The following is a 12,871-nucleotide window of genomic DNA, read 5'->3' on the forward strand; positions in this document are numbered from 1 at the left end:
AGGCTTGGGCTCCCATGAAGAACACCTCTATAGACTCATGGAAGCATGATGGGTAATCCTTCTCAATCAGTATAGTAAAATTTATTCAGAAGACAATGGTGCCAAAGGCTTCTATCACTGGGTATATAAACACAGCTTCAGGATCAGGACCAAGTATCTTCTTTCTTCTTTCATCTAACTTTTCTCATCATCCTTAGAGACACATCTGAGCAGCAGGCTCTCTCTGTCTCTCTCTCTCTCTGTGTGTGTGTACCAATACGTGTGTAACACTAATAGTTTTAAAAGGTCATGAATTCAAGAGGGAGTGGGGAGACATGGAAAGAGTTTGAGTAGAGAGAGGAAACTGTGATAATGAAGTAAAATTTGGTACTCACAAAATTATAAAAAAACAAATTTGAATAAAATTGGCTAGTTATCAATACACTGTTCTAAAATATTAGAAGAATGGGAATTTCTTGCAGTGTTTAATGTAATTAGGGTGCATCAAGGATTATTTGTTTTTACTGTTGTAAAAACAAAAGGGTAGTGCATTCTAATTTTAAAGGCTCTGATTCCTGCAGGGGTTGAGTATACAGCAACACGGCCTGGCTTCTGACAGAGAGCTGATAGCTCCTTAAGGAAGTCTTCAGCTCCATATGGTGGGGCTAGTGGTCTTTGCTTTGAACACCTTGTGATCCCTGTTGGTACATCAAGGTTGAGAGTGTGTGGAGGTGCTGGGAGGAAGCGTTCCTGTGTGCTGACTCCTGTTGCCATCGTGGCAGACTCACTCCCGGGGCATCTGTTTTGTGGTGGAACTTCCTAGAAGTGTCTCTGCACTAAGCAACGGGCAGGAAGTACTTCTGTCCTTAAAACTAAAATAGACAGTCTCCCTCATTATCGTAGCTCACAGGCATGCAGTTTTTAATGAGATGGGCACATCCCTTGTGGTTTTCACAGATTTAATGATCAGATTATTTAATGCAGAGCTTAGGGGGAAGTGGCCATGGCAAAACAGATGATGGAGATGTTGCTGGAAGTTAAAATAACAACTTTATTCTCTTTCTGTGTTTTATTTTAAACATTTTTTATTTTTGACAATTCGTAAAGAGATTTGCTTGTCTTATTTTAGTATGTTTTGGTAGATGTACACCCTTCTCATGTTTTAACATCAAAAGACTATTACCTGGGGACAAAGTAAGTCTTTTCAAGAAGAGTTAGGTGTGGTATGATTCTACATAGTCCTGGCTGTCCTAGAACTCACTCTGTAGACTAGGCTGGCCTTGAACTCACTGAGAGCCACCTGCCTCTGCCTCCTGAGTGCTGGGTTAAAGGCATGTACTACCACTGCCTGGCAAGAATGGATTCTGCTGACCAAGAATAAGGGTCTAGGGTACACATAATGGTGAACTCTTTTGCAGAGTACTTGAGACCTCTTTGATAAGAATGGGTACTGTTGGCCAAGAAAAAATGCTCAGGAGTCTGGGGGGATTTGAGTGAAGCCTGGCTCTCAGGATGGCAAAAGATCACCAGATTATTAACTAATCCACTTCCAGTCTTCTGGGCCAAAACAGATGTAAATCTTTTCCACTGAAGAGAAAAAGCTGCAAGCTTAACATTCCTGGTTTCTCTAGTGCTGTTTGTAACCATGAGAACCTCTGACTCTCTAGGATAGGGTACACGAAGATGTTTCACACACTGCCTGGTAGCAGATATCTCTGTAATAGTTGCTGCAAGGGTTATTCTTAAAGAGAGAAAGACCTTCAGCTAGATGCTAAAGAAGAAGCACAAACAGAAAAACATATTAGAGAACAAAAGTTCAAATCTGCAAGTAATAAAATATTTATATTTCTTTTTAAGTAGTTAGGGGCATTTTATTTATTTGTTGGAGAAAGGCCACTTGTTTTGTTCCCGGCCACTTAGCCCCGAAATAATCACACAGAAACTGTATTAATTAAATCACTGCCTGACCCATTAACTCTAACTTTTAATTGGCTGACTCTTACATATAAATTTAACCCATTTCTATTAATCTGTGTATGGCCACGTGGCTGTGGCTTACCAGCTAAAGTGCAGCATCTGTCTCTGGCTGGGCTACATGGCTTCTCTCTGACTCCGCCTCCTTTCTCCCAGCATTCTGTTTTGTTCTCCCTGCCTAGCTCTGTTCCCCTATCGCTCTACTATAGGCATTTTCTTTATTAATCAATGATATTCACAGCATACACATCATTTATTAGCCATAAAGCACTGCTTATCAAAAATATTTGGCTCAGGCCAGGCTAGGCTACCCAAGAGCCCATCTAAATACTGAAAATCATAATCATTACTGTTGCTTTTGGAGAAGAGCATTGGGAGGATAGTGGGAACCACATAGGGCTGTGTCCTCTGCTTCTACTCTAGAGTTTCATTAGTGTTTTAATCTCTCACTGAGAGCTGTGTAGAGGAGGCATTGTGAGCCCATTTCACAGATGCAGCTTCAAAGGCTCATAGCCCCCATGGCCTCTCACTAGCTCTCAGTTCCCCAGGTTGAAGTATGCCCTTGCATTTCCAGAGGCAGCTGAGGGAAGAACCAGTGTTTCTGTCATGCCACATCAAAGGGCCTGTGTTAGGCTTGGCTGTGTTTGTACTTCTTGACTTCAAACGCTTAAGGACTAATACTGGAATTTTCTAAGAAGGAAGAAGTAAACAAAGAAGGCATCTCACCTGCCTTGTGTGTTCAGGCACCCCGCACACTTCAGACCTTGTTTGTAGCTTGGTATGTTGAGCTTCGGTCTCTTATACTCAGGACTTCGGCTTTCAAGACCATTGCTGAGTTGAAGGAGAGGGAAGGTTGGTGCTTCAGGTTGCTCTTCAGGGTGACAGGGGAAGTGACCTGAAGAGGAAAGGCAACAGAGCATCCTTCCAAACCTAGCCACCACAGACAAGCCTGGGGCTAGAGGACACAAGCCCCGTGAAGCCCACAGGTTCCGAGACCCTTGCCACTGGCCTTTACCAGGTTGCTGTAGCCCCTCTCCCAGCAGCTCACACATGAAGTCAGTCTCCCGCTCGCCTCTGTGGTTTTGGCTGCAGGCCTGGGTCAGTAACTTGTGTCTCACTCTAGTTCTCTGTGCTATGCTTTGCAGCTGGTGATTGAGCTTCAGTGGTCTTTCTGATTGTCAGTTTGTCCTGTGTGCCTCATGGCGGGAGAAAGCCAGCTCCTGTGGACCACGGAAGGCGTGTTCCTTCTCCTTAGATTGCCTGGGCTCATGTTCCAACACAGCAAAATAATTAATGGTGTCATTGATGACCGTGTGATAGCAAACAATGATTAATCATACTTGGAATTCTCTGAGAAAAACATTAATCCTCTGTGGTTGAAGTTAAACCCGTTTAGTGCTGAGACTGGTTGTCCCTTCAATTATTATGAAAATCTTGACCATTCTTAATGACTTACTATTTGAGTTTTTTTTTTTTAAAGCATAATTCTTACCATGTTGTAACAGCTGGGATGATGGTGGATTGTGATTTAATGAGTCACAGGATATGTTATTTTGAAGAACACAAGCCACCTTCTTGGTAGTTCCTCTGATTTAAAAGAAAAAAGTTCCTTGGGCAATGCCAGTATTGAAATTTTGTTTGCAAATTCATCTTTAAGGTCAGTATCACCAAATAGTTGCACAGGAAGACTATCCTGAAATAGTTAAGCGAGGACCAGTGGTAGCTTGGGGAGCTGTTGACATAAAGTATTTACTTTGAAGAGAATTCTTAGCGTTTTTGCCCCATGTCAGCACAATAAGAATTTGCAGGAAGGGGGGGGTCACATTAATGTACTTGTCGGGGATTAATGACCTGCTGGAACATTCGTGGTGGGGAATATGTTATGGATAGTATCATAAATGCAGTAATTAAAAAACTGCACACTGAACACTTTGGACTGGCAGAGAGATTCCTTCCCTTCCCTGGCTTGCATTCAAGTGAGTGCTGTGTTGTTTGTCTTGCTCCCTTGCCTTCTGGAGAGTGGAAAGGGGAATGCCCATCTCAAGGGGTTGTTTCTGTGCGGCCAGTGCGCTCCAAGGCCAAGTGCAAGCTCAGTGTGTACAAGCTGCTTTCCACGTGAGCCCTGGAAAATAGTGTGTTGGGGATGTATTGCTCACAACATATTATTTCTGATCACGAGCACAATGAGACTGGGAGGATAAAGTTACTTTCTCTCAGTCAGGGAAACAGACAAACAAACCTGTCATGTAGAACATACTGGTAAACTATCCCTCCCTTTTCGAACCTCTGTTCTTGAGATTATTTCCAGACAGATATTAATGTTGTTCTTCTGTACACTATATGAGCCGTGTTCCATAGGGTCTGCAATGCCTCGGAGCTCATGTGTTAAAAGGGAAACTAATGGAATTGCAAATATGTTAGGACAGAAACACAGGCTGCACCTGGGGTGGATTTTCAAGGTAGTGAGTCTTGATGCTCTCCTCCCTGTTTATCTTGCGGTCCCCATGGGTTGAAGCCAGGCAGGTGGCTGTGAGGTTGAGCATCTGGGAGCAGTGGCACCACACTGCTAGAGTGATGAGCCTGTCCTTCAGAAGGACAGCAAAGCAGGTGAGCAGATGTAGTCTTCAACTCCTGTTCCTTTGTGTGCTTGGAGTCTTTACACCTCTGCTTATTTCCCGTTTAAAGAGCATCATCCCATAATTTCGGCGACCAACCTTGTGCTATGTGTTTATGAACTCATAAAGACTCCCTTTTGTGTAAAATAATTGTAGTTGGATGCAATTTACAGTGTTCCTTTGAGTCTCTCAGGGTAGGACAGCTGGACTGTTTCTGTTCTCACCATTTAATAGGCCTCCTTACCCTTTAGCTGGGAAAATTATTCAGTCATATACTGGTTTATTGAATCATTCACATTTATTGCATGCTGACTGTCTTCTGTGCTCTAGGAATACAAAAATGAATGACCCAGTTAGTGGCTTCTGCTGCTTTGATACATGGTCTATGGCGGCTAGATCTATGGCAGCTAACCCGAGTGATGAGCACATGGTTCTATGAGACTGTCGCCATAGTGGTGGCCTGGATCGCATTTCTCTGTAGAATAGGCAAAAGGCTAGAACAGTCAGACACTGCCCGGGAGACTGCACATCCGCTCCTCAAGGTGTTTTTCATTGTGTTCGGTTTCTAGTGAACATTCCTGCTTTTGCTGTTATCATCGGGATTTATTCCAGTAGCTGAGTTGATCCATGCATTCCTAACCCTGTGGGGAAAAGCCTGAAGTGGGGTGTGTATGGTCAGTTTTCGAGGCATTGGGCTAGGAAGTCTCCAGCACATGCCCCTGTCATCTCCACCCCACCCCCACCCCTGCCCCCTGCTTTATTTGTCAGTGTCTGCCTGTTGCTGCTTAGGTGGGTATCCTTTTAGGTGTTGGAATTGCTGTGGCTCACAAAGACTGGCGGATGGTGACAGAGCCCTGACTGTAGCTAGGGAACTGTAAGCAAACCTTGGGAACATGGGAACATTGGCGCCCAAAGCCAGAGGTTGTCTTAGGAAGCACTTTCTTCCACATCATTCACCCATGCGCTGCCTTAATTCTAGCAGGCAATGTGCGTCCCTGCTTTGATAGCCAGCATGCATGTTTGTTTACCTTTAAACAGGGTTGGATGGTTTTCATTGGGTGCGGGGGCAGGGGTCGCATACCAGAGACCAATCTGTCTTTTTCACTGTTTACTCGTCACCTCATTCTTGACAAAGAACTGTGCGTGCATGCGTGTGTGTGTGTGTGTGTGTGTGTGTGTGTGTGTATGAAGTGCAAGTATTAATGTATACAAATATAGGGGACAGAGGAGGACATTGAAAAATCTTCTTCTATGATATTCTCTGTCTCTCTGTCTGCCCCAGGAGTTGTAGATGAACCTGAAGCTTACTGTTTTGACTAGATTATGCTAGTTGACCAGTGACCTGGGATCTGCCCATCCCCCCTCACTCCACCCCTACCCCGTTTACTAGCACGTAAGGCCTTACCTAGCTTTTATGTGTGCGTTAGGGACTGAACTCAAGTCCTCTTGCTTTCACCCCAAGTGCTTTTCCCAATGACCTGTCTTCCCATGTATCCTCAGGAACGGTAACGTCATTTGGTGTGCCTTCTCTAATATCCCAGTTCTGCTGTGGATGCAGTATAACCAGATTAGCCCTTATGTTCCTTCCAGTGTCAAGGGCTGTGGATTGTTCTGTTACGTCCAGTCTCTTCATCTGAACTCCTGTCCACTTTCCTGCCTCTGGAGAGCTAATTCATCTTTTCTTGCTCTGGTTCTCCACGCCTTCCTTGCCACTGTACCAATTCCTTCAATGCACAGCTCTGTGCATCTACTGGCCCTGAAGCTCTTACAAAATGGTCTGTCCCCTTACATGCTACTCCACTCGGTCTATTGATGCTATTCCCTGTCTCCTCCATGGCACTAACTCCGCCCTCAGTCAAGGCGGCCAGCTACTTTTCAAATGTCAGAATCAAAAGTATTTTTGTTTTTGATCTTCATTTGCCTCTGTATCCCATGGCGCTTCTCTGGAGACCTCTGTAACCTAGTTTTTGCTAAAACAAGGGCGTGGTTGGCTTTCTGGTCTGACTTTGCTAGCGCGTGTCTCTTGGTACTAATGGTGTAGTCTTCTCTCTGCCCACAATCCTGTGAATCTGTGACATTGCTTCTATGTCTCTGCCTCTCTGTGCGAGTTCCTTAATGCTTTTGCATTTTATTCTGTCTTCTTCTCCAGGCCTCGAATCTTCAACACCTCAGTTTTTAAAGCTACAGACTGACCTTTTGGTCTTCCTATTCCTTCCCTGGTGTTCTACACTTTAGATCTAAGGCCATCAGTCTGCATGGAGTTGATCAAGTTGTTCTCCCTGTGGCATCTAGATGTTTCCAAATGCTAATTTGTTTCATTCTTCCCTGCTCACTTCTATTTTCTCGGTCTTCAGCCTGCCTCTCCTGTCTGCATGGTTGTAACAAGTGGGCTGGCCTTGCTACTCTGCTTCCACTGTGCCCCTTTGGATCCACCTGGAGAGAGTAAACCCTCTGGAACCCACATCTGACCCAGTTATCTGGCACCAACCAGGTCTAGTCAGAGATTTCTGAAAGAGATACAAAGTGGCCAGCCGGCCCCAGTCTTCTTCCCTGGTCTGATAACATGGGTGTCATTCTGTATGGGACAAAGAGCAGTAAGCCATATGATACAGTTTCTCTCCACTGCCTTTGCCTAACTCCAGCCCAGCCTTAGACATGTCAGATACCATTTGTTCCTGGATGCCTTCTCTGACCTCTTCTTGTCTGGGCTAGAGCCCTCTGCTGGGTGGCGATCAAATCATTGCACTCATCCACCACCCTACCGGGCCCATTCTTTGCAAGTCCCTCAGCCCAGTGAACCACTATCCTTAGAAACTGAGATGCTATTTTATTCATCTTGTTGAGGAATGCTTGACTTCAAGTAAAGTTGTAACCTGTGCTTTTTAAATGAAAAGTTAATGAAAGTAAGTCCACAGAAATGCATAAAAATATGAATATTTGTTACCTTTCAAAGGGAGCACACAAAAGGACCTCTGTACAGAGTGTAATTGATGTGTGCAGAAGTGTTAGTGTCCCTCCCTCCCTCCCTCCTTCCCTCCCTCCCTCTCTCCCTCCCTCCCTTCCTCCTTCCTTTCCTTCCTCCCTCCCCACTTTGACATGTAACCTCTCCAATTCAATACATTTTCTTCTTTCCATTTGAGTTCTTATAGTATTATTGGCAGGGTGTTAGTTCAGGTGTCACGGCAACAAGCCAAGCTAGTTCCATCCTTGGCATTGACTATGGAGATACACAATCTTCCCAATGCTGTGGGATAGGTGGACTTTCCCTCCCTGACCAGTGATTCTTAGGTACCTGCCCTTTGGTCCCACTCACCGCAGGGGCCACATGCTAACCCTCTGCAGGCTCCATGCCCGCCTGCAGGGACAGAGTGATTCCTTCTCGCATGTAACAATGAATAATTCATAAACACGGTTATCTGGAAGGAGGTGGTCATCATTAGCATTTTAATGAAAAAAACGCGATCATTATCCTAAGACTGTTTTATTTCTACCTTTTTGTGTCCTCTCCTTAAACAGCTAGCCATCTCACTGTTTCCAGAGTCCTTGGGAGTTCCGGAGTCTCCTGGTAACGTGCTGACTGTCGCTATGGGCAGAAGGTACCTACAGGCTTGCCGGTGTCCAAGCAGCTCATGTATGTATGCCACCCTGCACGTGTGTCTTCTTCCTCCTTCTCTCCCTTTACCCTCCCTCCCTCCCTCCCTTCCCCCCTTTCCTTTCTCTTCTCTCACTGTAGAATATCCCAGGGCTCTAACCTGATGAACGCTCATAAGATATATATGAGAGTATTTAGAAACGTAGAAGAACGTTTTGTTCTCTGTTAAGGTTTTCATATCAGATAGTGATGAATGTTATCTTAATTAGTATTTTTATTATAATCAAGTATCTCGATCAGACCAGATGATGCTTCTGTATTTCAGTGTATCCATTCATATGTGGCCTTTAAAATGCTTTTTCTTTTCTCATCACAATATATAAAACATTTAAGACAATAGGAATGCCACAAATTAAAAGCATTTCCCAGTGACTGTTTTAATTCCATTAAAAAAACACACACACAAAACCCCAAACCCCACTCTGGTCCTAGAGAGGCCCCAGCAGTGTGCCTTTGTTTTCTGTGCTTTGGGTAGAATGGCTTGGTTCGTGGGTCTCCGCGCTCACTGTAGGCAGACACACTGCCCTGGAGAAGGCTCTCTGTCTTTCAACACTGGCCCTCATCCAGCCGCTTTTGGGAAGTGGTCTGTTGCTCTTCGGATGGCCCTTACCCGCTGATGAATGTTGCTGCAGGAAGAGAAGGGACTGCCTCCCATCTGACTGTCTGCCCCTTTGTTGATGTCTTTGACCGTCTTATTCTTCACTTCCTTTGATCTTCCAGCTGTATAGATGGTTCATTTACTTTGTTACTTTCCTTTGGACTCTCTAGAATGTTGGTCCCTGGTCAGGGAGGAGTTGGGATGTCTCCCCCACACTCATTTTTTTCCTATAGTGATATTTATTTATCTTCACCCTGCAGCCCCATTTCCTTATACAGCTCAGGTTTTGTTTTCTTCCTAGAAAAGTTAGAAACCTCTTCAGGCGCTTGTATAGTCAACCTGGCTATTAGAAGCAGAGGTGTTTTAGAAGCCGTGGGGATGGACTGCTTCTCGCAATAGCAGAGATTCCCATCAACCACCAGCAGCAAGCCAGCAGCACTGGGGCAAACAGGGACCCCTCGAAGAGCTCTGCTACTGCTGGGCGGATGGCTCAGCGATCAAGTAGTCGATTTTCTTGAGGACCCAGGTTTGCTTCAGAGCAGCCACAGGGTGACTCAAACCATCTGTAACTCCAGTCCCTCTGATGATACCAGCACACCTATGGGTGCACATACATACATACAGGCAATCACCCATACACAAGAAATAAGTCTTTAAGAACATAATTAAAACAAGAAGTAAAATGAGCTGCCTTAGAAAAGAGCGTCGCCAGGGTAACACGTGTACCTGGGTGCTGTAGAGGGAGACAGACGGACACATTGTGGCCAATGCCTGTGGGAGCTGAGGGTGGATTTCTATATTTTTAAACTTTAACATTTTAAGTGGTTATGTAAGTACCTATGTAATCTCTATTTTGTCCCTTACCCTCAAAGCTGAAATAATCTGCGATCTTGCTGGGGGTGGGGATCCCTACCCTTTTTGTAGGGGGACACTGAAAGGCATGCACACTGTTGATCCACGTGCCTTGGTAGGAGATCTGACATTTTCTTCTTGGCCTGCACAAATGCTACTTTCACAGGGTCCACTCAAAAGTGTTGGGAGAGGGATTCTTCCTTCAAAATTCTTATAGTTCTATTGCTTGGGCTCCGAGAAGAGCGGTGAAATAAATCTAGACAGGAGACTCGTGTTTGTGGGAATGCTTTTTCCTCACCGTCTGGGAACCGACACCACCTGTGATTTTCTCGAACATACTATGCATTCCATGTCTCACAGGCCTGTACTGCCCGTGACTTTCAAGGAATCACTTGTTTCCCTCCTGAGGTGTTTCCTACCCAGAACTCTCTAGGAGAAAGCTGTTCCTCCCTCTCTTTCACTGGGCCATGCATATCTAGCTGGCCTCCGAGTGGAGGTGGCTTCCAATTGCCGTTCTAAGGCTTCTGCTAAGGAGGGTCACGTGCATCTGTTTGGGATGGAAGGAGAGGGTTATCTGTCACCTGGGGCTGCCCTCCTGGGAATCTAGACAGTAGCTCACACCCTCTTGTTTCCATCTCTGTGGTATTTATCTATTTATGTATTTTTATTTATCTCTGTGCTGTCTGTCTGTCTGCCTGCCTGCCTATCTATCTATCTATCTATCTACCTACCTATCTATCTTTATTTATTTTCTGTTATCACTCCTCAGTCCCCTGCCCCAGCATCCCCCTTTATCTGTGTGGCTTCTTTCCCATTCCCTTCCTCCCTCCTTTGTTTCTTGCCTTTCCTGATGACTCCATGAGGTTTGCTGGTGGAGATCTGCAGCTGGCTTCCTGGAGCCCGTGCACTCAGTGGCCCTTTCTGCTCTCACATCAGGCAAAGACACTAAGAGGACCCAGGGGCCCAGTGCCAGGCCTCTGTCTCTGGAGGGTCATACTGTTCCCTGGGTAGTATTTCACAAAAAGACAACAACAAAAATATCTCTTCTGTTTATAATTTTATCCTCAAGCGTGATCAGAATAGCAGTCAAGGGTTGGCAGTACACACTGCTATACTTGGGGTTGTCATTGAGGCTCTTGTGTCAAATTGGAGTTTCAATTTTCTTTCTGTTTGGGGAATCTGCCTTCCAGCGGTATCTTTTCACACAGGAGAGCACTCCTCTGTGATGGAATGTGGAACGGCGTCCACTGAGCCCCGGAATAGGAAGTGAAGTAGCCACAGCTGACCTTGCCTGATCTTTTAAAGCAATTATGTTTGTTTTTGTCAAGACCCGACTTTAAAGTATTCCAGGAATTGCTAATATAGTTGCCTCATGGTTTATTACTGTATATATCCAACTGTCTGTCTGTTTGCATGTCTGAAGCCACCACTGTAGCCATGGACCATAGGCCCTGCCCTGAAGCCCCTCTGCCTTCAAATTTCAGCATACATAGTAGCCAAGTTAATCCCTCTGGGGAATGCCTGTCTCAGATCCTGCTACTCCCCTGCTGGTAGGTTTGGGGCTTTCTCATCAGTCCAGAAAGTCTCCCTATTATATCATCTGTATATTATATATCTGTATCATCTATATTTTCTTTTTCTTTTTAATACTCATTTTGCTATAATAAACAGTCAAGATTGTTTGTATAGTTTTTTTTTTTTCAGCCAAAATCTTATTCCAGGGTTGGAGCTGCTCCTTGCAGTAATGTACCCTTTACCCTTTGGGCCCTGGGCTGGCCCTCTTTCTGTGACCTCCCCTAAATGATGGTGCATCATTTTGGTAACTTGCTATCACCCTGCTCCCTTTTGTTCCCATCAAACTTAATGGCATGACATTCACTAACTTAGGTGACATCGTGACAGGTTCCCCACGGCCTGAAAGGTTTAACAGGAGTGGTGGCTGACACCTATCTTGCATTCCTCCCCTTCCTTGAGGAGCAGCCATGGGCCTGCACTATAAACCATGCCTGGAATGAGGGTTTCATAAAGAAAACCACAACAGTAAAGAGGGAGTAGGAAGGTCACGGCGCTGCCAAAGATAACTTTTAAACACTGCGTTGAATTCTTTCCCCTAGCACGTAGTGATAGTTCCTTCCTCGGTGTGTCTTTGCTGACAACAGTGGAACAATGTACCCGATGCTTGTGCAGCGAAGCGTCATTTTTGATTTTTATTTGGAGAACATTCTATATCCGAGCTACAGCCTCAGCCCTGCAAATCCCTTCCTAACCAGTTCATTGACTTTCACAGTAGACTGGAACAGCCAGGGTCAGAGGTCACGATTACAGGTGGTGCTTGCTGAGTTCCCTGCGTGGAAGGAGAAACTTTCTAAATTGGACACTGCTCATCAGGCTGCTAAACTCTCCTCTCCCTTCCACGCTTTGACCTCAGCGCCCCATGTGAAAGCAGGGCGTAGGTACCCAGAAATACTGAGTGAGCTTGGACAGAGCTGGTGGTCTCAGGCAAGGGATGTGTTTTCTGCTCAGCTTGGGTTTCGGGAAACATTGGATTTTGACTAAAATCAGAACACTGAGCACTGTGTTCAAGGTTGAACAGCCAAGTGAGCCTCAATGGCCAGAACAGCCCAGACAGGATGTGGTCCCCAAGAAAGGACTTGCAAGGCAGTTTGCCCTGTGCATGAGGCAGGATTGTGAAGGTCAGAGAGACTGGGGTTCCTGGGGAAGCTCAAGGTTTTAATAATGAGATCCACAAATGAGTGGGTGTGGGATTTGGGAGAAGTTAGAAACAACAAATCTTAAGATGGCAGCAACATCCACCATCCCTGTTTCTTTTTTTCTTGAGTCACGTTCTTTATTGTTCTGCCTGTTCTTCTGTCCTCTGATTTTCTTCTAAGTTCTAATTCTTTCTAGTTCTCCCTTGTTTCAATTCTGCTTCAACTCTCCTTCAACTCACCTAGCTTAAATACACTTTTTATTGATTTTTATTGAGCTCTACATTTTTCTCTGCTCCCCTCCCTGCCTCTCCCCTCCGCCCTTCACCTTCCCCCAAGGTCCCCATGCTCCCAAATTTACTCAGGAGATCTTGTCTTTTTCTACTTTTCATGTAGATTAGATCTATGTATGTCTCTCTTAGTGTCCTCATTGATATCTTAAGTTCTCTGACCATCCCTGTTTTTTTTTTTTTTTAAATTGTGTATACATAGC

At 45.0% G+C, this 12,871-nt stretch overlaps 1 protein-coding gene across 13 annotated transcripts in view; it reads left to right on the top strand.

The window, feature by feature from the left end:
- Apbb2 (amyloid beta precursor protein binding family B member 2) overlaps nt 1–12,871 on the top strand; it is a 323,327-nt gene that overhangs the window by 122,739 nt on the left and 187,717 nt on the right. For all 13 annotated transcript variants that reach the window (XM_041671183.1, XM_041671186.1, XM_041671184.1 and 10 more), the window contains exon 3: nt 8,085–8,199. The gene's annotated coding sequence lies outside the window, so the exon portion shown is untranslated. The remainder of the gene's footprint in view (nt 1–8,084; nt 8,200–12,871) is intronic.

This window comes from Microtus oregoni, unplaced genomic scaffold (genome assembly GCF_018167655.1).
Source record: "Microtus oregoni isolate MIOR12 unplaced genomic scaffold, Mior012 000021F_ref0000039, whole genome shotgun sequence".
Taxonomy (NCBI): Eukaryota; Metazoa; Chordata; class Mammalia; order Rodentia; family Cricetidae; genus Microtus; species Microtus oregoni.